The 24,887-nt window shown below is 45.9% G+C and overlaps 1 long non-coding RNA gene across 1 annotated transcript in view; it reads left to right on the plus strand.

Annotated features, from left to right (window-relative positions):
• The window catches only part of LOC116056092, a 21,141-nt gene extending 16,179 nt beyond the window's left edge, over positions 1-4,962 (plus strand). Inside the window, exon 3 of the long non-coding RNA XR_004106488.2 lies at positions 4,724-4,962. This is a non-coding gene — a long non-coding RNA (uncharacterized LOC116056092). The remainder of the gene's footprint in view (positions 1-4,723) is intronic.
• The last annotated feature ends 19,925 nt before the right edge of the window (positions 4,963-24,887 follow it).

Consider the following 24,887-nt stretch of genomic DNA (forward strand, 5'->3'; position numbering starts at 1 on the left):
TCCTACCAAATTACGGCGACCGCCAGCCGGTCACGTGACTATTGAGTTTAGCGGTCTTTACGGTTAAATTTATCGACAAAAGGTGAGCGTTATGCAGCGACGACAGTTAGGGTAAGGCCCCAAAACAACTAGTTAGGATTAGGCAAAAAGATCGTGACGACCCCTTAAGTAGAACTCCCAGGACATGAACACCTGTTTCCTGGTGAAAGTCTTGTGTTTTCTCCTTAACTTCTTCAGGACATGATCACCTGTTTCCTGGTGAAAGTCTTGTGTTTTCTCCTTAACTTCTTCAGGACATGAACACCTGTTTCCTGGGTGAAAGTCTTGTGTTTTCTCCTTAACTTCTTCAGGACATGATCACCCGTTTCCTGGTGAAAGTCTTGTGTTTTCTCCTTAACTTCTTCAGGACATGATCACCCGTTTCCTGGTGAAAGTCTTGTGTTTTCTCCTTAACTTCTTCAGGACATGAACACCTGTTTCCTGGGTGAAAGTCTTGTGTTTTCTCCTTAACTTCTTCAGGACATGATCAACTGTTTCCTGGTGAAAGTCTTGTGTTTTCTCCTTAACTTCTTCAGGACATGATCAACTGTTTCCTGGTGAAAGTCTTGTGTTTTCTCCTTAACTTCTTCAGGACATGTCCGGTGTGTAGTTGTACTTACATGTATTTAAGTTGTGGACACGTGCAGTCCAATGAGAAAAGAGAGGGATGGGATGGAGGGTGAGTGAAGGGAAGGGGGAGGCAGGGTCAACAAATTCTTTGACTACTGAACCTCGTCATTCAGATAGCGAAGGGCTTGAACACTCGGCGAACTCACCGCACAGCAGCGATACACAACTGAGACTCTCCTTCAGGGAAATTGTGTGTGTCTGTCTGTCTGTCTGTCTGTCTGTCGGTGTGTGTGTGTGTGTGTCTGTCTGTCTGTGCGTGTGTGTGTCTGTGTGTGTATCTGTATGTTTCTGTGTGTGTGTGTGTGTGTGTCTGTCTGTCTGTGTGTGTATGTATCTATGTGTTTCTTGTGTGTGTCTCTGTGTGTGTCTGTGTGTGTATGTGTTTCTGTGTGTGTGTGTGTGTGTGTGTCTGTCTGTGTGTATGTATCTATGTGTTTCTTGTGTGTGTCTCTGTGTGTGTGTGTGTGTGTGTGTGTGTGTGTGTGTGTGTGTCTGTTTGTGTGTGTATGTGTTTGTGTGTGTGTGTCTGTGTGTGTGTGTGTGTGTGTTTCTGTTTTTGTCTGTGTCGTGTAGTCAGTTTGTGTCTCTTTGTGGTAGTTTTGCGTCTGTTTTTCCACGTTATTTTGCAGCTGAGATCGTTATTATCACCGTATCTGTGTCTCAAACGTTGGAAAAGCTGGAGCAGATGATACATAACTAACACTCAAAAGCTAAAGAAGTCCAACTGCAGTCATTAGATCTGAGGAAAGTCTTCTAGTTCCATTCATTAGTGCTGCACCTAAACCTTATAATAGCAGAGAAAACCCCAAATATGTTCCACTAGGGGGCGGACCGGGAGCTGAGCTGAGTGAAGAGGATCCAGACTCTTGGTTCCTGATATACGGCCGCTGGAAACTAAGACCCTGAGAGCATCTCAAGGTTCACTGGACGGGTGAAGAAGGTCTATGTGGTGTGTGTGTGTGTGTGTGTGTGTCTGCCGTAGCTCTGTCTGTGTATGTGTGTGTGTGTGTGTGTCTGTCTGTCTGCCGTAGCGTGTGTGTCCTCCCTCTGTGTGTGTGTGTGTGTGTGTCCTCACTCTGTGTGTGTGTGTGTGTGTGTGTGTGTGTGTGTGTCATCACTCTGTGTTTGTGTGTGTGTGTCCTCACTCTGTGTGTGTGTGTGTGTGTGTGTGTGTCCTCTGTGTGTGTCCTCACTCTGTGTGTGTGTCCTCACTCTGTGTGTGTGTGTGTGTGTGTGTGTGTGTCCTCACTCTGTGTGTGTGTGTGTGTCCTCACTCTGTGTGTGTGTGTGTGTGTGTGTGTGTGTGTGTCCTCACTCTGTGTGTGTGTGTGTGTGTGTGTGTGTCCTCACTCTGTGTGTGTGTGTGTGTGTGTGTGTGTCTGACAGACTTGTTTGCCCTAAAAAGACAACAAATATATTTAAAACTAAAATAAATATTGCGTTTTTTTGATGTTCAAGTTTAATTCGTATAAAGATGAACGAACTAGAAATTATATTTTTGCCTAAAAAAACAACAAACATAATAAAAATCCAGATATATAACTAGAGCTGGGCAATATATCGATATTATATCGATAGCGTGAGATGAGACTAGATGTCGTCTTAGATTTTGGATATCTTAACATCGTAATATGACATAACTGGTGTCTTTTCCTGGATTTAAAGGCTGCATTACAGTAAAGTTATGTCATTTTCTGAACTTACCAGACTGTTGTAACTGTTCTATTATTTGTCTTTACCCACTTAGTCATTATATCCACATTATGATGATTATTTATCAGAAATCTCATTATCGCCCAGCCTTACTGTATTACATGTACAATTCTTCCTGGTTAAACATGCATGGAAATGTTCAGGTTGTCTAAGACTAGACCAACTATGACCAGGTTTAAAGAACGTCAAAAGTGATTTATTACGGATTTTTTTATTTATTGCTAACACGCAATACTGAAGCCACTTCTTTTAAACTCTTCGCACACTCTGCTCTTGGCAACACGCAGCATGGCCAAACCGTTCATCTCACTTTCAAAACTCACTTAAACAACGAAAACCCCAACGTGATATCATGACTTCGCATAAACATACACGCCACTTTCCTAAAGCCAAGTGGCGTGTTATCTGTACGCATTTTGAGCTCTGTCTACGCTGTATACAGCGTAGAATCTGGACGCTTGGTCAGGTGCTTTTGTCGTTCTAATTGACGCTAAAAGTCTCCTTTAGCTATAAGTAAACGCGCTTGGTCGGGACTATCGCCGTCCCTTAGGCGCTATAAGTAAACGCGCTTGGTCGGGACTATCGCCGTCCCTTTAGCGCTATAAGTAAACGCGCTTGGTCGGGACTGTTGCCGTCCCTTTAGCGCTATAAGTAAACGCGCTTGGTCGGGACTATCGCCGTCCCTTTAGTGCTATAAGTAAACGCGCTTGGTCGGGACTGTTGCCGTCCCTTTAGCGCTATAAGTAAACGCGCTTGGTCGGGACTATTGCTGTCCCTTTGGCGCTATAAGTAAACGTGCTTGGTCGGGACTATTGCCGTCCCTTTAGTGCTATAAGTAAACGTGCTTGGTCGGGACTGTTGCCGTCCCTTTAGCGCTATAAGTAAACGCGCTTGGTCGGGACTATTGCTGTCCCTTTGGCGCTATAAGTAAACGTGCTTGGTCGGGACTATTGCCGTCCCTTTAGCGCTATAAGTAAACGTGCTTGGTCGGGACTGTTGCCGTCCCTTTAGCGTTATAAGTAAACGCGCTTGGTCGGGACTATTGCCGTCCCTTTGGCGCTATAAGTAAACGTGCTTGGTCGGGACTGTTGCCGTCCCTTTAGCGTTATAAGTAAACGCGCTTGGTCGGGACTGTTGCCGTCCCTTTTGACGCAGTTATGTTAAGGTAAAGGTCGTGGGTGGGCGTACGGTTCCGTGACACGCGGGAGGAAAGAAAAAAGTGACTATAGCAATCGTGACAAGCGTGACGTGAACCCCGCTCTCCGGGGTGTAAGTCCTGTGTTTGACCCATCCACCCCCCCAACCAACCTCTTGGTTGGCTGACAGCCACCGTCCAAACATCCTTATTTTACGAGTTCGGAATGAGTACGGGTTGTATCGCGAGGCTACGGTTGGTTTTAACGTCGCAAGCGAGGGAAAAGAAAAACCGGTTGGGATTTAGGAAAAGAAGAACGTGGAAAGGAAACGTGACACGCGGGACACGATCCCCGCTCTCCGGGGTGAAAGTCCTGTGTTTGACCCGTCCTCCAGCCCGCTACGGCATCAATTCACACACAAATGCAAGGTAATGTTAGTCAATGGAGGCCAAACAGCGTTGATAAACACCCTAAAAAGCGAGTATGCGTCTTGATAACACGCCAGTAATGGCATACGAATCGGTGTGTCATACACTTCATGAGATCAGTCTAGACTCCCTTAAAGTGTCCATATTATGAAAAAATCACTTTTTTGGGATTTGGGGAGTTATTTTGTGTCTCTGGTGCTTCCACACACATACAAACTTTGAAAAAAATCCACCCATGCTGTTTAGAGTGAGATACGGTTTCTGAATGTGTCCTGCCTTCAGTCTCTGGGTGAGCTGTTCAAAATCTGCACGGCTTGTGACGTCACAAACCGAAACGAGCAGGCTAACCGCAACCATTAGCTCGTAGCGTTAGCATGCTAACGCTAGCATGCTACCTCGTTCTCAATAGCAAAGCACTGCTACAACACACACAAGTTCACCATAATCTACAAAAGAACTATTTCCATGTGCGCCCTCATTTAGAAGTCTCTCAGCTAATCCTGCCTTGTAACTGACCCAAGTTGTAGAAACAGCCTTTCTTTTACTGTCTATGGAGCTAGCTAGCTGACATGAGCTACATCTGAGCTACTGAGCATGTGCAGTGCAATCAAAGATAGTACAGAAGAAGAAGAAGAAAAGAGGTCTCACTCTGTAGCTAAAACAGAGACCAGCTGAAAAGAGGAGCTGCAGCAGTGAGAGAGAGCGGTGCAGTACAACAACAATATGGTGTTTTTAGAAAATTAAACCATGTAAACCTATTCTGGTACAACCTTAAAGATGAACTGGAATTTGAGTAAAGGTGATATAACAGATGTATTTTATTTCTTCTCATTGGTACAATGATTAAAATGGCTGAATTTGTTAAAAGGGATAAAACGGTACATTGAAAGAGTTGTTGTTGTTACACGGGCACCGCCATGTTGGAATTCCACAATCGGCTACGTCACTGGCATGATAAGCAGCCATGGGATGTAAACAGTCTGAGGCTAACGGACATGGCTGAGGAAACCAACAGGTCTGGGGGGGTCATACTGTATTGTCCCTGGCTGCAGTAATGAATTGTATAGAGCTAAGGCAGCTGGGGTTACGATACATTTCCACAGGCTACCTTTGACAAGGAAACCAGTCCTCAACTCATGGCTAGCTGCCTTAAAACTGGCTAGCCCTCCGACAGCCCCTAGATTTCGAGTCTGTAACGAGCATTTTTTAGCGACAGACTATTTAGAGAGCTGTAATTTTGATTCAACAGGGTCACTGGTGAGGGTTAAGTCCAACAGACTGAAACCTGAGGCCGTTCCGTCAATGATCGATTTTTCAGGCTACAGTACAGGGCATCCCGATAGACCAACAGCAAGACACTAACACTACCGATGCTATCTGCCGCAGAGACAGGGCGCTGAAACGCTCACATCAGGCAGAGGACAGAGAGGTATGTTTAGCTGTTATCCAGCATGCTAGCAAGTCTACTAGGCAAAGGGCTGGATGTAACGTTGTTGTGACATACACAAAACACGTACATTTTCACTTACACGCACAAATAAAGGCTGACGTGTAGGCTTTATAACGTTCAACAAAACTGAGACTGACACACTGGGCGTTCATTGAAACTGAGTCACAAAACCAGATAGATACCAAACGATCCAAGCACTTATGTCAAACTCCACAAGCTAGCGCTCCGACCATAGACTGTATGAATAAACCATGACTCCGATGATATCACAGATCAATAATAATGCGTTTCTAGCTGCTAACTAAACCACAGCGGGTCTGTAAACAGAATCCAACGTCCCTTTCTACTCACCCTGAAGCTAGCTGATGTCTCAGGGCACATTGTTGATGCAGAGGGAGTTCAACTCACAGAAAAAGCTGCTAGTTCCATAATAAGAGGTATCTGTGCAGGATCCATTTGTGCAATATCCATCAACGACCACAAGGAAAAAATCTGCCAACTCTGCACTAGCCTAAAGTAAACGGCAAAACTCGTGAATCCTCCGTGCATCCGTCACCCTGGGGTGACTCTCCTACCTGCAGCTAACTTTTTTTTTTTTTTTTAACTTTATTTATTTTGGTTTTAACATTTTGCGTGCAGCTAACTTAACAAGCGATCCCATTGGATGAATTCGTCCAGTCACATTTTCCATTTATCTGCCTCGATTTTCTAAAACGCACAGCACCTTTTCTATTTCCTCTAAATGTACACGATATATAAGCAGTCTCTATTCCCTAAAATGCATAATGTGCTTGGATACAATAAATGAGAGTGCATGACAGGTAGATGGTCCAGGTTGACCTCTCTGCCAACAGATGGATTCAGCTGCAGTGTCCGGCAGCGCCCACACACACACACACACACACACACACACACAAGTCACTTCCCCCCAAACGATCCGAAGGTGGAGCCTGAAACAGATCGTCTACACTACACACTACAGGCCTGTCCCTCACAGGCTCAAATATGTAACCCATGCCATTAAAATTACTCATTTTCATGTGTATTTAATATGCTGCACTGTAGCCTATATACCTTCGCAGGTCCTACCACGCCAGTGACGTCATCGAAATTGTCAGCATCATCAATCAGTCATCAAAACGAGTGACTAATGTTACAAAAGTGACAAAAATGTAAAAAAAAAAAAAAAGTCAAAACGAGTGACTAATGTTACAAAAGTGACAAAACAGTGACAAACATGTCAAAAAAGTGACAAAAATGTCTAAAAAAAAAAAAGTGACAAAAAATGTAAAAAAAAAAAAGTCAAAACGAGTGACTAATGTTACAAAAGTGACAAAATAGTGACAAAAATGTCTGAAAAAAGTGACAAAAATGTTGAAAAAAGTGACAAAAATGTCTGGAAAAAGTGACAAAAATGTCTGGAAAAAGTGACAAAAATGTCTGGAAAAAGTGACAAAAATGTCTGGAAAAAGTGACAAAAATGTTGAAAAAAAGTGACAAATGTAAAAAAAAAAAAAAATAGCATAACAAATTTGGGAAAAAAACCCAAAAACTTCAAAAGGCTCAGAAAAAGTTGCCAAACGTTGAAAAAAAGTGACAAAAACATCGGGGGAAAGCCACAAAAGTGTCAAAAAGCCCGACCAAGATGTTGATAAAGGTTTTTCATTTAAAATTTTGACTCAGAAAAACCCAAAGTTGCAGGTCGACGGGAAGACTGCGTCAGTCCCCGAGGTAACGCTGCAGCAACGAGGAAGAACTTAGGTTACAATTTAGAGGAGAACGTGACTCAGGCGCTGCTCATTGGGTGTATTTTTAAGCGTGTGGAGATGTTTAGAAAATGCACGGCAGTCCTCGCTGACCCACAACACCACTAACTACCCCCACCCCCCCCCCCTCCACCACCCCAAAACCCAGACTCTTTGTCACCGTGGTGATTGGTAGACTAAACACCGTGCAATATTCACCAGATCCACATCCCATTGGATCATTACGAAGATTAAGACAATACAAAAGGAGAGAACGCGTGACCCCGCCCCACCCATGTGTTCCCCCCGGCCGCCTCACACTCGCTATTTTAAGTGCACGGTCACATGAACACACACACACACACACACACACACACACAGATGAACACACACACACACACACACAGCCAAACAGGCACACACAGACATATATACATACATACACACACAGACGAACACACAGGCACACACAGATACACACACACACACACACACATACACACACACAGACATATACACACACACACGCATAAACACACACACACACAGATATACACACACACACACACACACACACACACGCACGCATAAACACAGACACACAGACACACATACACACACACAGACAGACACATAGACGAACACACACACACACAGGCACACACAGACATATACACACACACACACACACACTGAAGCCTATATTCTTAACATTCTTCGGCCAGTAAACAAACGGGCCGGACAGATGCATCACCCCGACAGATTTTGAGGGCTGGGAATGTTTACACGGTCCTGTCGCCCTCTGAGGCCTCATCCAGAGCCAGCGGTGGAATGTAACTAAGTACATTTACTCCAGTACTGTACTTCAGTACCAAATGTTGAGGTACTTGTACTTTACTTGTAGTCTTTTCTTTTCATGCCTCTTTCTACTTCTACTCCGCTACATTTCAGAGAGAAATATTGTACTTTTTACTCCACTACATTCATCAGTTACAGCTTTAGTTACTAGTTACTTTAGTTACTCCACTCCATTCATCTGTTACAGCTTTAGTTACTAGTTACTTTAGTTACTCCACTACATTCATCTGTTACAGCTTTAGTTACTAGTTACTTTACACATTAAGATTACTGCACACTAAACACATAGTTCATAAAATCTGATGTTTGATTATAAAGTAAACTAGACGACAATATAACGGCTACAAGTCCAGCTGAGATGATCAGACCTTAAACACACAACTGGTTGGATCCTTTACTCTTTCTACAATGAGAGGATTCTTCTTTACTTTTAATACTTTAACTACATTTTCCTGATGATACTTCCAGACTCTTACTGAAGCAACGTTTTTACTGCAGGACTTACTTGTAACGGAGTAGTTTTACAGTGTGGTGTTCTGTCCCTCCAGAAAAACGCGGTTATGCGATCGCATAATTCAACGCATAATCAGCCAAAGTCTGCATATTTATTTCGGGGGCCGCATTTTTTCAAATACGCCGCACTTTCGCCGCATAAATTGCCGATTTCTGCACAACATACGCGGGGCTTGCATGATTACATAATCCCCGCATTTTCGTTGCAAAAAAGTCACATATATCTTAGCAGAAAGTTGAAAAATGTTGCGTTAACTTCACACAAGAGCAGCCATTTTCCCCTGTTGCCATGGGAACGTTATGAAGTGACGTAATTACGCGACGTGAACATCATCGAAAAGCTGCAAACCCCGCGATGGAGCCATGAGGAAACCGCAGTTTTTGCAAGTTCCCGCAATTTCATTGCATAAAATTGCATAAATATCCCGCATATTCCATCGTATTTTTTAAGAAAACCTGCCGCATAATCAAGGATTTTTGCCCACAACAATCACGAAAAACTCAATTTTTCTGGAAGGACTGGGTATTAGCACTTATACTGAAGGAATAGACTGATACGGTATTGTTCTTGGTAACCTGGACTGGTTTCTAAGTGACTGATGTGAACAAAATCTTTGAAATTGGTTCAGTATTTACCTTATGCTGTACCGGTTCAAACACAGTATAAGGGATTTGGCTTCGGATTCGGCTGAATATTGGTCTTTTTGGCGGGGTTCGGTTTCTGCCGAACCTTAGAATTTTTTTCCACCGAACCCTACGCTTGCACTCCGCGCGCTACGCTGGTCGCCGTAATGGCGGCGCCGTTGATTACGGGAAGGTGTTTACGTAGGTGGAGCGTTCAATGCAGCAGGCTGTGAGAAAGTGGAAATGGAACTGGTGAGCAGAAAAAGTGTAGTTTGGCAGAACTTTCAGTCAAAAGAAGGCCATTCAAGTCCAGCTACATGTTCAATCTGCAACGCTGATTAGTCTGGTGGTGGCGAGGACCCTAAACTATACACAACATCACCGCTGTTACAACATCTGGTATGAAACATCTGGAAGAATACGAGTTGTGATGAAGGAATCTACAGACAGCAGCCAGAATGCAGCAACTTCAGGTACGGCAAAGGAAGGACAGTCACTGTTTACTTCATTAATGAGTTTACTGTGTTCATGGACTGAGGATGGGACGAGGATTCAGCAGAATCTCAACCAGTGGATTCGGTATTCGGCCGAACCCCAAAAATCTGGATTCGGTGCATCCCTACACAATAGTATTCGTTCTTCCGGTTAGTATAGTAACTAGCGCAATGTCCACGATGTTTTCATTTCCGGGATTGTTCCGGTGCCGCCAAAAATTCTGCCGGATGTCCGTCCCCTTCCTCTGTCTCTGTGTTGGCGTTCTAACCTCCGGTGGATTTGTGAGGACTATGGTTAACTGCTCCTCAGATCTCTGCAGGGTAAATCCAGACAGCTAGCTAGACTATCTGTCCAATCTGAGTTTTCTGTTGCACGACTAAAACTACTTTTGTACACACGTTCCACCAAAACAAGTTCCTTCCCGAGGCTATTCAGCAGAGGCACCGTGGCTCCGTCTGGAGCTTTGCACCGCCCGAGACGATTGTGATTGGTTTAAAGAAATGCCGATAATCCAGAGCAGGTTTTTCTCCCATCCAGGAATGCTGTGTGGACTAGCCAGACCCTCCTCCGCCGCGCTGTGGAGGAAGGTCTGGACATGAAAGACTATAGTTCTAGCGCACTAGTTGGCGTTTTATGAATAATAGACAATCAAATAACCTACAACAAGTCCTCCAAACCAGACGACCATATGAGGCGTTTGTTCCTCTAATACGACCCACAGGTCGCGGTTTTAAACACGTCGTTAACGTTGTGAAACGGTCCCAGTTTGGTTAGGTTTAGGCACCAAAACTACTGCGTTAAGTTGCTAAAAAGATGGAGGTTTGGGTTACAATCAGACGTGACTTCACTTCCCGAAGGTTACCACGTGACGCAGAACGTGACGTAGCTCCGTTTGTTCCGTAAAGTAAAAAATAAAAAGAACTCACCGTGTACTTATCTTTTCAAACAGGACATGAACTCCGCCAATGCACTACGTTTTGATAATAGAACGCCTAAACATCTGCACATCATTTGGGAGAACACGATTCCTGTAACACACGTTTTTAATGCCTTTTTCTCAACGTTGTTGTCGCCTCATTTCTGGCACTTTTGACACTTTTTTCCGATGTTTTTGTCACTTTTTGATGCTTTTGTTGCTTGTTTTCACCTTTTGTCGTCATTATACCCCCCCCCCCCCCTCCCCTCGCCTCGCAATGCACTACTTTTTGATAATAGAACGCCTAAAAATCCAGCCCAGTCTCACGGCAGTTTGTGTAAATGTCACGTTATTTTTAATCTATTGATACGTGTTCACGGGGACGTTTTTCTTGTTTTTTACTTGGTGGCCAGCATGAAAATGTGAAGTAATGTATTTCAATGGGAAGCATATTTCGTGGTCACAGCACGAAAGTGGTAGGGAGTAGTATAAAGAGCCGAAAATCCGCGTAGGGAGACAACAGAGGACTTTCACCGGGCGAGCGGGGATCGCGTCCCGCGTGTGGCGTTTAGTTTCCTAATCACAGGCGTCCTTTCCTTGTAGTGTTTTTCCTAAACCCAACCTCCGCCATCCCGTTATTGTGGCGCGTCCCCAGCGGCCGTCTCCCGGCGTGTGAGGCGCCCTTTCCCAGTAGGGTATTTCGTGCTGGCCACCACGTAAAAAACGTCCCTGTGAACACGTATCAATAGATTAAAAATAACGTGACATTTACACAAACTTCTCTGAGACCGGGTTGAAAAATCTGCACATCATTTGGCCAAACACGATACCTGTAACACACGTTTTAAACGTTTTTGTCGTCTCATTTCTTAGATAATTTTTCTGTGGGGCTTTTCCCTTTATAGTGACAGTGGATAGACATGAAAGGGGGAGAGAGAGAGATGGGGGATGACATGTAGCAAAGGGCAGCAGGTTGGATTCGAACCCGCGCCGCTGCAGGACTCAGCCAACATGGGGCGAACGCTCTCACTGGCTGAGCTAGAGGCCACCCCTGTCGCCTCATTTCTGACACTTTTGACAGTTTTTTTCTGACTTTTTTGTAGCTTTTTCTAACGCTTTTTGATGCCTTTGTTGCTTGTTTTGCTTTTCTCCTCATTATGCCCCCCCCCACCCCCCCCACCTCGCCTCACAATGAGAACCAGCCAGCAGACATGTTGGAGTCCCAACGGCCCCCGACACGAACGAACTGACCGCATTCTACCGTGTCTCCACATCAGTCAAAAAGATATACGCTACTTCCTACACACACACATACACACACACACACACACACACACACACACACACACACACACACACACACACACACACTCTAAGAAAAAGCTTCCATCCCCATCTCAATCAGTCAAGGCCTCTGGCCGATGAACTTCCATCGTCTCCGAGGTTGATAACGAGCCTCTTAAGCTTGGCGGCTAATCAAGCTCAAAGGAGGGAGAGAGAGAGAGAGAGAGAGAGAGAGAGAGAGAGATAGCGGAGGACAAGAGGTCTGCCTGTGGATGCAGTGATGTCTCTCTCTCTCTGCCTCTCTTTCCTCTTCATTTTCAATTTTCCCTTATCTTCCTCTCTCCACAGGGGGAGGCGGAGGGAGGCCTAATAGCCTGCCAGCAAAAGGAGGGGGTGTGTGGGGGGGTTTGGACTCTCCAGAGTCTCTCTACATACCAATCATTGACTTCACCAGAAGAGAGAAAAAGAGAAAATGTCTTGATAAATCATGCGGGGTCACACGGCTTCCATGTTCCCCCGAGAGTCCCGGAGATACGGAGAGCAAAGGGTGGAAGAGAAAAAAATGAAAGAAGCCGAAGAAAAATGAAAGAAAAACCCAAACCAATCCTTCTCAGACGTCCGTCTCTTCTTTGATGTCCGTCCCATCTGACAAACAGCACGAAGCTGAAATAAACAGACAACAAGTGGCTGCTGCTGCTGCTGCTCTGTGGTTTGCACTCGGGTTCAACTCTAACAGACTTCCTCTGCAGGCTTCAATGAACTCTGCTCGGCATGAAAAACGTGAGCTACGCTTAAAGGAACACACCGACCTATTGGGACTTTAGCTTATTCAGCGTATCCCCCAGAGTTAGATAAGTCCATACATACCCTTCTCATCTCCGTGCGCGTTGTAGCTCTTTCCGTCAACTCCACCGGTAGCTTAGCCTATAGATCCTGGAGGTAACCGGCTCCATCTAGCCTAGCTTAGCACAGATCCTGGAGGTAACCGGCTCCATCTAGCCTAGCTTAGCACAGATCCTGGAGGTAACCGGCTCCATCTAGCCTACTGCTCCCAATAAGTGACAAATTAACGCCAACATTTTCCTATTTACATGTTGTGATTTGTATTGTCACAGCGTGTACAAATGACAACATGTAAATAGGAACATGTTGGCGTTATTTTGTAGGCTAGATGGAGCCGGTTACCTCCAGGATCTGTGCTAAGCTAGGCTAGGCTAGATGGAACCAGTTACCTCCAGGATCTGTGCTAAGCTAGGCTAGGCTAGATGGAGCAGGTTACCTCCAGGATCTGTGCTAGGCTAGGCTAGGCTAGATGGAGCCGGTTACCTCCAGGATCTGTGCTAGGCTAGGCTAGGCTAGATGGAGCCGGTTACCTCCAGGATCTGTGCTAGGCTAAGCTACCGGTGGAGCCGTCGGAAAGAGCTACAATGCACACGGAGATGAGAAGGGTATGTCTGGACCTGTCTAACTCTGGGGGATACGGTGAATAAGACAAAGTCCCAATAAGTCTGCGTGTTCCTTTAATTTGGCTGCTGTGTTTCACGGATGATTGAGATCTAACCTGCTGTTTAATTCACATTCTACCTTTTTGATGTATTTGTAGCAGAGATGCTCACAAGTTTCTGAGTTAGAGTATATGTTAGGGATGCACCGAATCCAGATTTTTGGGGTTCGGCCGAATACCGAATCCACTGGTTAATATTCTGCCGAATCCAAATGCTGAATCCTCGTCCCATCCTCAGTCCATGAACACAGTAAACTCATTAATGAAGTAAACAGTGACTGTCCTTCCTTTGCCGTACCTGAAGTTGCTGCATTCTGGCTGCTGTCTGTAGATTCCTTCATCACAACTCGTATTCTTCCAGATGTTTCATACCAGATGTTGTAACAGCGGTGATGTTGTGTATAGTTTAGGGTCCTCGCCACCACCAGACTAATCAGCGTTGCAGATTGAACATGTAGCTCTGTTGTCTCTCTACATACTACTCTCTACTGTTGTCTCTCTACTACTCTCTACTGCTGTCTCTCTACATACTACTCTCTAATGTTGTCTCTCTACTACTCTACTGCTGTTTCTCTACATACTACTCTCTACTGTTGTCTCTCTACTGTTGTCTCTCTACTGTTGTCTCTCTACATACTACTCTCTACTGTTGTCTCTCTACTGTTGTCTCTCTACATACTACTCTCTACTGTTGTCTCTCTACTGTTGTCTCTCTACATACTACTCTCTACTGTTGTCTCTCTACTACTCTCTAATGTTGTCTCTCTACTACTCTACTGCTGTTTCTCTACATACTACTCTCTACTGTTGTCTCTCTACTGTTGTCTCTCTACTGTTGTCTCTCTACATACTACTCTCTACTGTTGTCTCTCTACTGTTGTCTCTCTACATACTACTCTCTACTGTTGTCTCTCTACATACTACTCTCTACTGTTGTCTCTCTACATACTACTCTCTACTGTTGTCTCTCTACTGTTGTCTCTCTACTGTTGTCTCTCTACATACTACTCTCTACTGTTGTCTCTCTACTGTTGTCTCTCTACATACTACTCTCTACTGTTGTCTCTCTACATACTACTCTCTACTGTTGTCTCTCTACATACTACTCTCTACTGTTGTCTTCATACTACATCATCTTAAAGAGCCGCGGTTGAGCTGCTGCTCTGCCCCGTGCGTTCCATACAGACCCTTAAGGGTGTTTTTTTGCGTCGGTATCTGATGCTGAGAGACACGGACCAAGCGTGACCATCCGCTCCGCATACGTTACGTGTGCAATGTAGCCGGCCCGTTAGGGGAAATGACACAAAGTTATTTTAAAACCCTAAAATATTCTCTCTCTACTGTGATTACCCAATTCATGATTCTGCATCCCAAGAAAATTCAAACATTCAAACAACCATTGATGGAGATGTTTGGTCTTTTTTTATTTATTTCATTTGACCAATGACTTTGGAGAATGGCTCGCAGCCATGACAGCAGTGTGGTTTATCTCGCTGGAGGCTTTTTTTTATGACTTGCTGTTTGTCTTATTCTTTCACAACCCTTTTTCTGACATCTCACTCCTTTATTTGTAATCATTTCCCCTAAACAAGTATGCGTTATCATCATGAATCCAATCCACGACAGTGATATAATGTGGAGGAACTGGGAGCAGCAAGAAGCTCAGTGATAGTGAGGAATTAATAGAATAAACATTAGAGACTGCCTTTATTTTAACCGTGACTGTTTTATAGAGTCATACGTATTTGCGTTGGCAGCAATCAGTCCCTCCAGGATTTCGCTGCCTTTTTTTTGAGATTTTTGCGGCCCAAAATGCCTGATTTTCGTGCGAGCTTTTGTATAAAATTCCAATAAAAGTTGCGATGTCTTTTGTATGTTTGTTGCAATGAAGTTGCGAGAGACAGAAGCTAAGTTTCCATCCACTTGTCAATCGAATTATCGGAAATTCGGTAAAAAAAACTCAGCTAATAAAGCTGGTGAAAGTGTGTTTCCATCCAACGGCTTTAAAGCGAATAAAAACCTGTGCGTAATGGCGTCACATGCTGTTTTGCGGTCAAATTGGTATATCGAATTGATTTTAGACATTTTAAGGTGTTTCCGTTCATTTTCACACTGAATCGCACAACATTCAAGCTAACATTTGCGAACAAAGTTTTGCTAGACAAAATGGATCGCGCCATCTACCAACAAATGATCAATATTGCGGGAGTTGTAACAGTGCTTATTAAATGTGCCAGCTGATAGCGACATATCACGCTATAATTAGAAAACAACGACGCTATCAGCACATTGCTATGATGATGCAGATGCACGTAAATGCCCGACGACAACGGAGGCGGCCTGCGGTGTGGGAACGACAGCGTTATATTTTGCTCGTAAATTAAATTCAAAAAGTCTCTCGTCTCCTCGTTCATCCACTTCCATCTGTCTTTGTTGACGCCCGCCGTGTGTGGAAACAGAGCGGTTGCAACCATAAAATGACCTAAAACTTAATCGCAATTCATTATTTATTTGGCAAATAACGTTTCCATCAGCGTTTATCGCATAAGCCGTATATCGATCAAGATAAAATCCGATGAGATCGAACGTATTTCCTTTGAGTCGATATTCATGAAATTCAATCGAATTTTACTGTTTCCACAAGACCTTTTTCATTCGATATCACTTAATTTAGATAAAAACGTGTGGATGGAAACATAGCTAGTGAAAGCCAAAACATAATAATTTATTGAATGAATCAAATTTGAACATATGTGTCAGTGGCTTGTTGATCTTTACATTGTTAGTTAATTTCCCTACCTGGCCTGGGACACACACACACACACACACACACACACACACACACACACACTAACCTGGCCTGGGACACACATTCATCCGGTTTGATAAAGTACTTTGGATAAAGTTTGATTGGACTTTAACTTATCGTTGCACTTATAATAACGAGAGCAGCTGTCCTCAATTTAGGTCATCGTGTCATCTCATCTCCGGTTTTTCCTGCATCCACAGTGTGTGTGTGTTCTTGTTTAACTATATTCGTGGGGTCCAAAAACCGGGAGTCCAGTATACTTGTGGGGTCCCGACAGCTTTGTGGAGCCAAAATGCTGGACCCCACAAGGTTAAAGGTCTGTTTGAGGGTTAAGACTTGGTTTTAGGATTAGGGTTAGAATTAGGTTATGGTTAGGGTGAGGGTAAGGGTTAAGGTTAGGCATTTAGTGGTGATGGTTAAGGTTAGGGTAAGGGGCTAGGGAATGCATTATGTCAATGACAGGTCCCCACAAAGATAGTGAAACACACTATGTGTGTGTGTGTGTGTGTGTGTGTGTGTGAGCAGCAGCCCCCGCCCGCTGCAGACAGCCAACAGGAAACAGCAGCAGCTTTCAACGACTTTATAGTGAAAAATCGTTACAGCGTACATTGATGTTAAAATGTATACAGGTTGGCAGGACGGTCTGACATGTTTTTGCACGGTCTTTCGCTGTACGTTTTGTTGGTAAATGTGAGATGTTCGAGTCTCGTCTTCATATCGGAAACCAGCTCTCTCTCAAGGGCCATTCACATTGTACGCGGCATGCGCTGCGCTCGCCGCTAGGTTGTCCTATTCCCAACTATATTTGTTGTGCTCGCCGCCGGGCTCAGCGCAAATTTACGTCATACATGCGCCAATATTTGAATGCACGTCACGTCTGCGTCCGGTGTTTACATCAGACGTGCAGTAGGCTACATGCGACATTGTGGATACACAGTAGTGATTTGGTGGAGACGATATTGCCTTGGATCTTGCCCTGGTTGTGAGGAGAAGACGGAGGAAGGCAGCAGGAAGAAGGGTGTGGGTGCACGAGACCCTCAGGTCCAGAGAGCAGTTGGGGGAATTCCGGCTGGTGAAGGAGCTCTGCATTCACTGTGACCAGTTCCAGGGGTACTTTCGGCTCAACACGGAGCAATTTGACAGTCTGCTGATGAGAGTCGGGCCTACGATTTCCAGGTTGCAACAACATTCCGAAAGCCGATTTCTACAACGGAGCGTCTGGCTATTTGTCTCTCCCTGACGTGTGGCTCCAGACAAGACAGTATGGAAAAGTACTTCCAAGTCTGCCTCTCCTCTCCTTTATGTACCTGTCCCGTAGGTTCTTCCACCTTTTCTTACACTCCTCCTCTAAATAGATGAAGACGTGTGGATTATTTTCATTTCTAAATAAAATGTTGCATTTCAACACTATGTGTCATTGCATGTTTATATACTTAAGAGGTCTGCAGTCATTTCAGTTGGGTATAATAAAGCTAAGATATGAGCCTACATTCATACATGCATCATTCGTTCTCTGGAAAACACTTTGTTTAATGCATATGTGCAATTAATTCCTCCAAAACTGGAGCTTACACACTTGGAAATGGGTAGTTATTCTGTGTAAAGGCCATATACCTACCTATATATCTACATATGTGAACTTCAATGAACATGACTTGTGTCAATCAGTCCAAACATATTTTACATCATATAAACATACAAATACAATATTATTATTGTGTAATAACAACCGAGTATAAATTGTAATTTCCCCATTGGGGATCAATAAAGAGTATAAATTATAATTTTTTTTATAAAAAATACAAATATATCCTACAAATACCTGTATGGAGCTGTATAATCAACTTGGTATTTGGTTTTCGCAGCTAACAACAGTAGGCTACAGTTCTTCTCAGTTGCTTTGGCGTATTTCTCAGATCAGAGATGACAATAATGTGTAACATTGTCACATAGGGAATAGTGCTCCCTTTCCTGTGCGTTGTTCATTAGACTATACTTACAGAGTGAACTGTTAAATATGGACAACAACACAAAGCAGACAGTCAGTTTGATTCATTGTTACTTGCTTTGGACATAAAAGATTTCCAGCAAGATACACGATTTCTCAGGTCAGTCACTATGCGGTGCAGTTTACACCAATTGTTTTAAGAAATGCACTCACTGTTGTGCAAATGCAATTATGATTTGATAAATGCACCAAAGTAACTGAGAAAAAATGTAACATAGGATTGAATTTCAGTGGAGACATATATGTTGATTTCACATAGCTAAAACCAACCTGAATGATTTAAATTAAGAGGCTACAATAACCTACACAGCTGGCATGCTTATTATTGTGAAATATGCTTCCACAGCATAGTTTTGCGTCCGAGGTCTCTGTACGAGCTCAAAGTTGTGTCGTAGCCTATACAGCTCTGGGAGATCGCTGGCGGCCAAAATCAACCTCTCGTCCATGTTCCGTTTGTGGATCCACGTGTGTTCGGTGTTTACTTTTTTCTCTTTTTATTCAGACACGTCACAGTGCACTGCGGCCGCTCTTGCGCACGGCGCGGTCAAAGTTGAACCATGTTGAACTTTGACCGCGGCACGCGCAAGAGCGGCCAGCCGCAAAATGCCGCTTGCAGGCATTTTGCGGCTGACCAGTTCTTTTGCGCGCATGCCATTGACAATAATGGGTTTCATAGCGCAGCGCTGCCGTTTGCGCGTACAATGTGAATGGCCCTTCACTCCCGCTGGGTCAGTGGCTCTCAGAGTCACATTATACTGACGTAAAGTCTGGCACGTAGGACTGCTGGGATTGGTTGAAGTCGCGGGAAACTTCAGGTTATTGGTCAAATTTGCAGAAAAATTGCGGTGATTGGTCAAAATAGCAAGTCGCACCAAAGTCACAGTGATTGGTTGAATTCGCGTCAATTGGCGCGATCGCGACATCGCGAAATCCTGGAGGGACTGAGCAATGTCGTTTTAGACAGGGAGTGGAAGAGAGCGAGTCAGGCAGGCAAACCGGAAAAACGTTAGCGGTCCCCTGACCCACTGCTGCTGGGTCTAACGTTAGCGGTCCGCTGACCCACTGCCGCTGGGTCTAACGTTAGCGGTCCGCTGACCCACTGCTGCTGGGTCTAACGTTAGCGGTCACTGACCCACTGCCGCTGGGTCTAACGTTAGCGGTCACTGACCCACTGCCGCTGGGTCTAACGTTAGTGGTCTGCTGACCCACTGCCGCTGGGTCTAGCGTTAGCGGTCACTGACCCACTGCCGCTGGGTCTAACGTTAGCGGCCCGCTGACCCACTGCCGCTGGGTCTAACGTTAGCGGTCCGCTGACCCACTGCTGCTGGGTCTAACGTTAGCGGTCCCCTGACCCACTGCTGCTGGGTCTAACGTTAGCGGTCCGCTGACCCACTGCCGCTGGGTCTAACGTTAGCGGTCCCCTGACCCACTGCCGCTGGGTCTAACGTTAGCGGTCCCTGACCCACTGCCGCTGGGTCTAACGTTAGCGGTCCGCTGACCCACTGCCGCTGGGTCTAACGTTAGCGGTCCGCTGACCCACTGCCGCTGGGTCTAACGTTAGCGGTCTGCTGACCCACTGCCGCTGGGTCTAACGTTAGCGGTCCCCTGACCCACTGCTGCTGGGTCTAACGTTAGCGGTCCCCTGACCCACTGCCGCTGGGTCTAACGTTAGCGGTCCGCTGACCCACTGCCGCTGGGTCTAACGTTAGCGGTCCCCTGACCCACTGCTGCTGGGTCTAACGTTAGCGGTCCGCTGACCCACTGCCGCTGGGTCTAACGTTAGCGGTCCCCTGACCCACTGCCGCTGGGTCTAACGTTAGCGGTCACTGACCCACTGCCGCTGGGTCTAACGTTAGCGGTCCGCTGACCCACTGCCGCTGGGTCTAACGTTAGCGGTCACTGACCCACTGCCGCTGGGTCTAACGTTAGCGGTCTGCTGACCCACTGCCGCTGGGTCTAACGTTAGCGGTCCGCTGACCCACTGCCGCTGGGTCTAACGTTAGCGGTCCCCTGACCCACTGCCGCTGGGTCTAACGTTAGCGGTCCGCTGACCCACTGCTGCTGGGTCTAACGTTAGCGGTCCCCTGACCCACTGCTGCTGGGTCTAACGTTAGCGGTCCGCTGACCCACTGTCGCTGGGTCTAACGTTAGCGGTCCCGCTGACCCACTGCCGCTGGGTCTAACGTTAGCGGTCACTGACCCACTGCCGCTGGGTCTAACGTTAGCGGTCCGCTGACCCACTGCCGCTGGGTCTAACGTTAGCGGTCCGCTGACCCACTGCCGCTGGGTCTAACGTTAGCGGTCCGCTGACCCACTGCCGCTGGGTCTAACGTTGGCGGTCCCCTGACCCACTGCCGCTGGGTCTAACGTTAGCGGTCCCCTGACCCACTGCTGCTGGGTCTAATCTCCCTAGCGTCAGGCGACACAGTTTACGGCTCCACTGACACGTATTGTCACAATGACAACTAACGACAATCGCCATTTTAGTTGTATACCAATCACATGACCACAGAAACAGTTCAGTGGCCTTTCTATCCATTTTCTTTCTGTGGTTAACGAAGATGCCCTTGCAAAAGAGGTACCTATGAGACGTAAGATCAGGCTGGTTGTTGTACGTCCATCTGGTCACCTGCAGAGGCTCACAGAAGGTTTTCGTTCTCTCGTCTCTTTCCCACGACTCTCTTACCTCATCCCCCCCTCCCCTTCTCCGTCTCCTGTCATCTCTCCGTCTCAAATCACCTCCCCTAACCCTCGTCCCATTCAGCCTCTCCACTAACTCCACAGCTCTCTCCTCGCCTTCCCTACAACTATTTTCCCATACTCAAGAAGACATCTCTTTTGTTTTTAACCCTTGTGTTGGCTTCAAAATGTTTAGACACTTTTCCAGACATTTTATAAGCTTTTTGTCACTTTTTTGAAGTTTTTTTTGTCACTTTTGTTGATTTTCTTTTCTTTTTCTTTTTTTTTTTTTTACACTTTTTTGACACGGTACTCGGTGGGGTACTTTCCATAAAATCATCTCTCAATGCAAAATCAAACCAGCTATTAGGCTAACCGACATAAAACCATGCCAATCTCTAGGTATGGTGAAGGGTATGTGATGATGTGGGGGTATGGTGAAGGGTATGTGATGATGTGGGGGTATGGTGAAGGGTATGTGATGATGTGGGGTATGGTGAAGGGTATGTGATGATGTGGGGTATGGTGAAGGGTATGTGATGATGTGGGGACCAAGGGAACTTTATCAGGATGCATAGTATCCTGGATCCATGAAATAACTGGCCTTTCAAAATAAAAGTCTGCCTGCCTCTATGGGAATTTAACATAGGGGTGTACTGACTTATGCCCCCTGTATTTTAAGGAAGAACAATTTTTTTATTTACGATACATTATTCATTCACAAAGAAAATTGGTGTTCTTAAAGATTGGATTTTTCCTCATTTTTTTTAATTAAGTGCATTAAGATCAATTTCCAAAAGATGATTTTTTTATTCCTCTTTTTAGTCACGTTTAGCATGGGTGTCCTAATTTGTTCACCTGACTGTATATACAGTAGCTCATTATGGGAATTACATTCATAGTTCACAGTTTGCTTGTTTCGAGGAGCATATTTCGTCTTCTTTAGTTGCTTTTTATAAATCAATGCTTTTGGTCCGCCTTTACGTCTGTCTGTGGGTTCTATGAATGTTTTACGTAAACCAGTGTTGAGGCATTGTGTGTAGGACTATGGAGCAAAGAAGTGGCGAAATCAGCGTACAAAAAAAACGTGAAAGACAGAGACAAAAATTTTGAAAAACAGACAAAAACTTGAAGTGACAAAAGAGTAGAGAAGAGCGTTTAAAAAAAGTGATCCGAGCGTGAAATCGTATCCGATACGATCGACTGCATGTTTTCAAATGAGCCTTAAAAGCAACAGTTTGGGACGTATAAAGTCTTCGCCCGACAGATACGTATTAACACACATGCATGCAAGAAAGAAAAGGGAGAAACACTCAACATGCCAAGTGTGTGTTGAAAAGAGGACCCCCCCCCCCCCCCCCACTGGCTCTCTAACGTCACTCCTGCAGGGCAGATAAGACCGAGCCGTGCTGTCAGCGGACGCCACGCACGGACGCACATGGACATGGACAAGCACGCACACACACACACACACACACACACACACACACATGGACACGGACAAGCACGCACACACACACGCACATGGACACACACACACGCACATGCACACACATACACACACACACACACATGGACACACACACACACACGCACATGCACACACACACAGACACATGGACACGGACAAGCACGCACACACACACGCACACACATGGACACACACACGCATATGGACACACACACACACACACACACACACACACACACACACACACACACATGGACACGCACACAAACACGTACATGCACGCACACACACGGGCACACACACACACGGATACACGTACATGCATGCACACACATGGACACACACACACACACGGACATGCACGCACACATACACATGGACACACGGACACACACGCACATGCACGTACACGCACACACACACACACAGACACACACACACGCACACACAAACACACACGCACACACAAACACACACACTGACACACAGACACACACACACAGACAAGCACACACACAAACACACACACACACACACAAACACACACACTGACACACAGACAAGCACACACACAAACACAAACACACACACAGACACAAACACACACACACACACACACACACACAGGCAGTTAGGGTTGCCGTATCAGATCAGTTGATCAATTCTAGGTCCAGTTTTGTCCTATTTGATTGGAGTGTAATCAGATTTATTTCACCAATATGCCCTCAAGATGCACTTAGAAAGCTCTGCAGTCTGATTGTCCAAACCTCTGTTAACCACGTTAGCTGCAAACGGTAAATACACAGCGTTTCCAGTCAAAACCGGGAAGCAGAGCCTGCTCTTTTGTCTTTAACAACATATTTTACATGAAGTACAGTAGTTATATATTCCCCCGTGTCTGTCAGGAGCTCTGAGTACACATTAACCTTTCTCCGTATACATCCATGGCCCTTCCCCTGTCCTGTGAACGGGCACCAACGGGAACATTCTTGTTTGGTTTGTTTACCATTTACAGAGCCAGGCTGTGTATAAACACCAGGTTTTTTTTTTGTTTTTCAGCGCACGCTAACGGTTCCTCCCCTCTGATCTGACCCACAGAAACGCTTTCTGTCCTCATATCTAAACCAGAGAAGGTAACGGTCGCGGTTTTTAACATGTCTTCAACGTTGTCAAACGGTTGCAGTTTCATTAGGGTTAGACACCATCTGAAATGCGTCTGAAAAGTATCAAACACAAGTAGCTTTGTGGGCGGATCTCGGGCGCTGTTGCTATTATACCGGCGGGATAAATGACTCCTGCGCCCAACGCAAATCTAAAATGGCTTGGTCTGAAGTAGAGCTTAGATCGGGCCCAAAAAATCCAGCCCGACCTACCCGAGCCCGTGCACGTTGCGTCCAAGCCCGGCCCGATACATTAACTGTAATTATGAGCCTGAGCGTGATTTAAATCATGATCGTGATTACATTTTTTAATATGTGGGCCGTTATAACTAGGGTTGGGTACCGAAACCCGGTTCTACTATGGAACCGGTTCCTACGCAAACGGTAGTATTCGGACCGGATTAGAACGCAAATTTCGGTTCCTCATTTCAGTTCCGACTGAAATATTTCCCCTCTGTCGCTCCAGACAGCGGCAGACTCTTTTTTTCTTTCTCTCTTTTCCGCCGAGTGGCGCACGTGCTCGCTCGCGGTGTGAAGTAGAGGGCTGCATTGGGATTGGGTCCCGACCTGGGACCCAACGCAAATCTCGCGGGAGCGGGCGGTTTTAACTTTACTGCGGGCGGGAGCGGGTGGCTAAAAAAAACACTGCGGGATCGGGATGTATCCTGGAACCCCCCCACGCCAGCAGAAACCATAGATATACATATATACTGACTGAGTATATACTGTATAGGCCATCTATGAGCAGACACCAGCGTGTCTGAGCCTCCCAGGACAGGGGAGCTCCGAGCCAAGGCTCCGTCCACCCTCATCCTCGGCTCCTTCCTCCCCCTCTCTCCCTCTCCTCTCTCCCTCATCGTCGGCTCCTTCCTCCCCCTCTCTCCCTCTCCTCTCTCCCTCATCCTCGGCTCCTTCCTCCCCCTCTCTCCCTCTCCTCTCTCCCTCATCCTCGGCTCCTTCCTCCCCCTCTCTCCCTCTCCTCTCTCCCTCATCCTCGGCTCCTTCCTCCCCCTCTCTCCCTCTCCTCTCTCCCTCATCCTCGGCTCCTTCCTCCCCCTCTCTCCCTCTCCTCTCTCCCTCATCCTCGGCTCCTTCCTCCCCCTCTCTCCCTCTCCTCTCTCCCTCATCCTCGGCTCCTTCCTCCCCCTCTCTCCCTCTCCTCTCTCCCTCATCCTCGGCTCCTTCCTCCCCCTCTCTCCCTCTCCTCTCTCCCTCATCCTCGGCTCCTTCCTCCCCCTCTCTCCCTCTCCTCTCTCCCTCATCCTCGGCTCCTTCCTCCCCCTCTCTCCCTCTCCTCTCTCCCTCACCTTCTGCTCCTTCCTCCCCGTCTAACAGCAGCAAGCACCTGCCTTCTTTGCCTTCATCTTCTCCTTATTAACCTATAAAATGACGTGTTTTCTCACGCGGGACGGGAGAAGACACAAC

Source organism: Sander lucioperca, chromosome 13 (genome assembly GCF_008315115.2).
Source record: "Sander lucioperca isolate FBNREF2018 chromosome 13, SLUC_FBN_1.2, whole genome shotgun sequence".
NCBI classification, from domain to species: Eukaryota; Metazoa; Chordata; class Actinopteri; order Perciformes; family Percidae; genus Sander; species Sander lucioperca.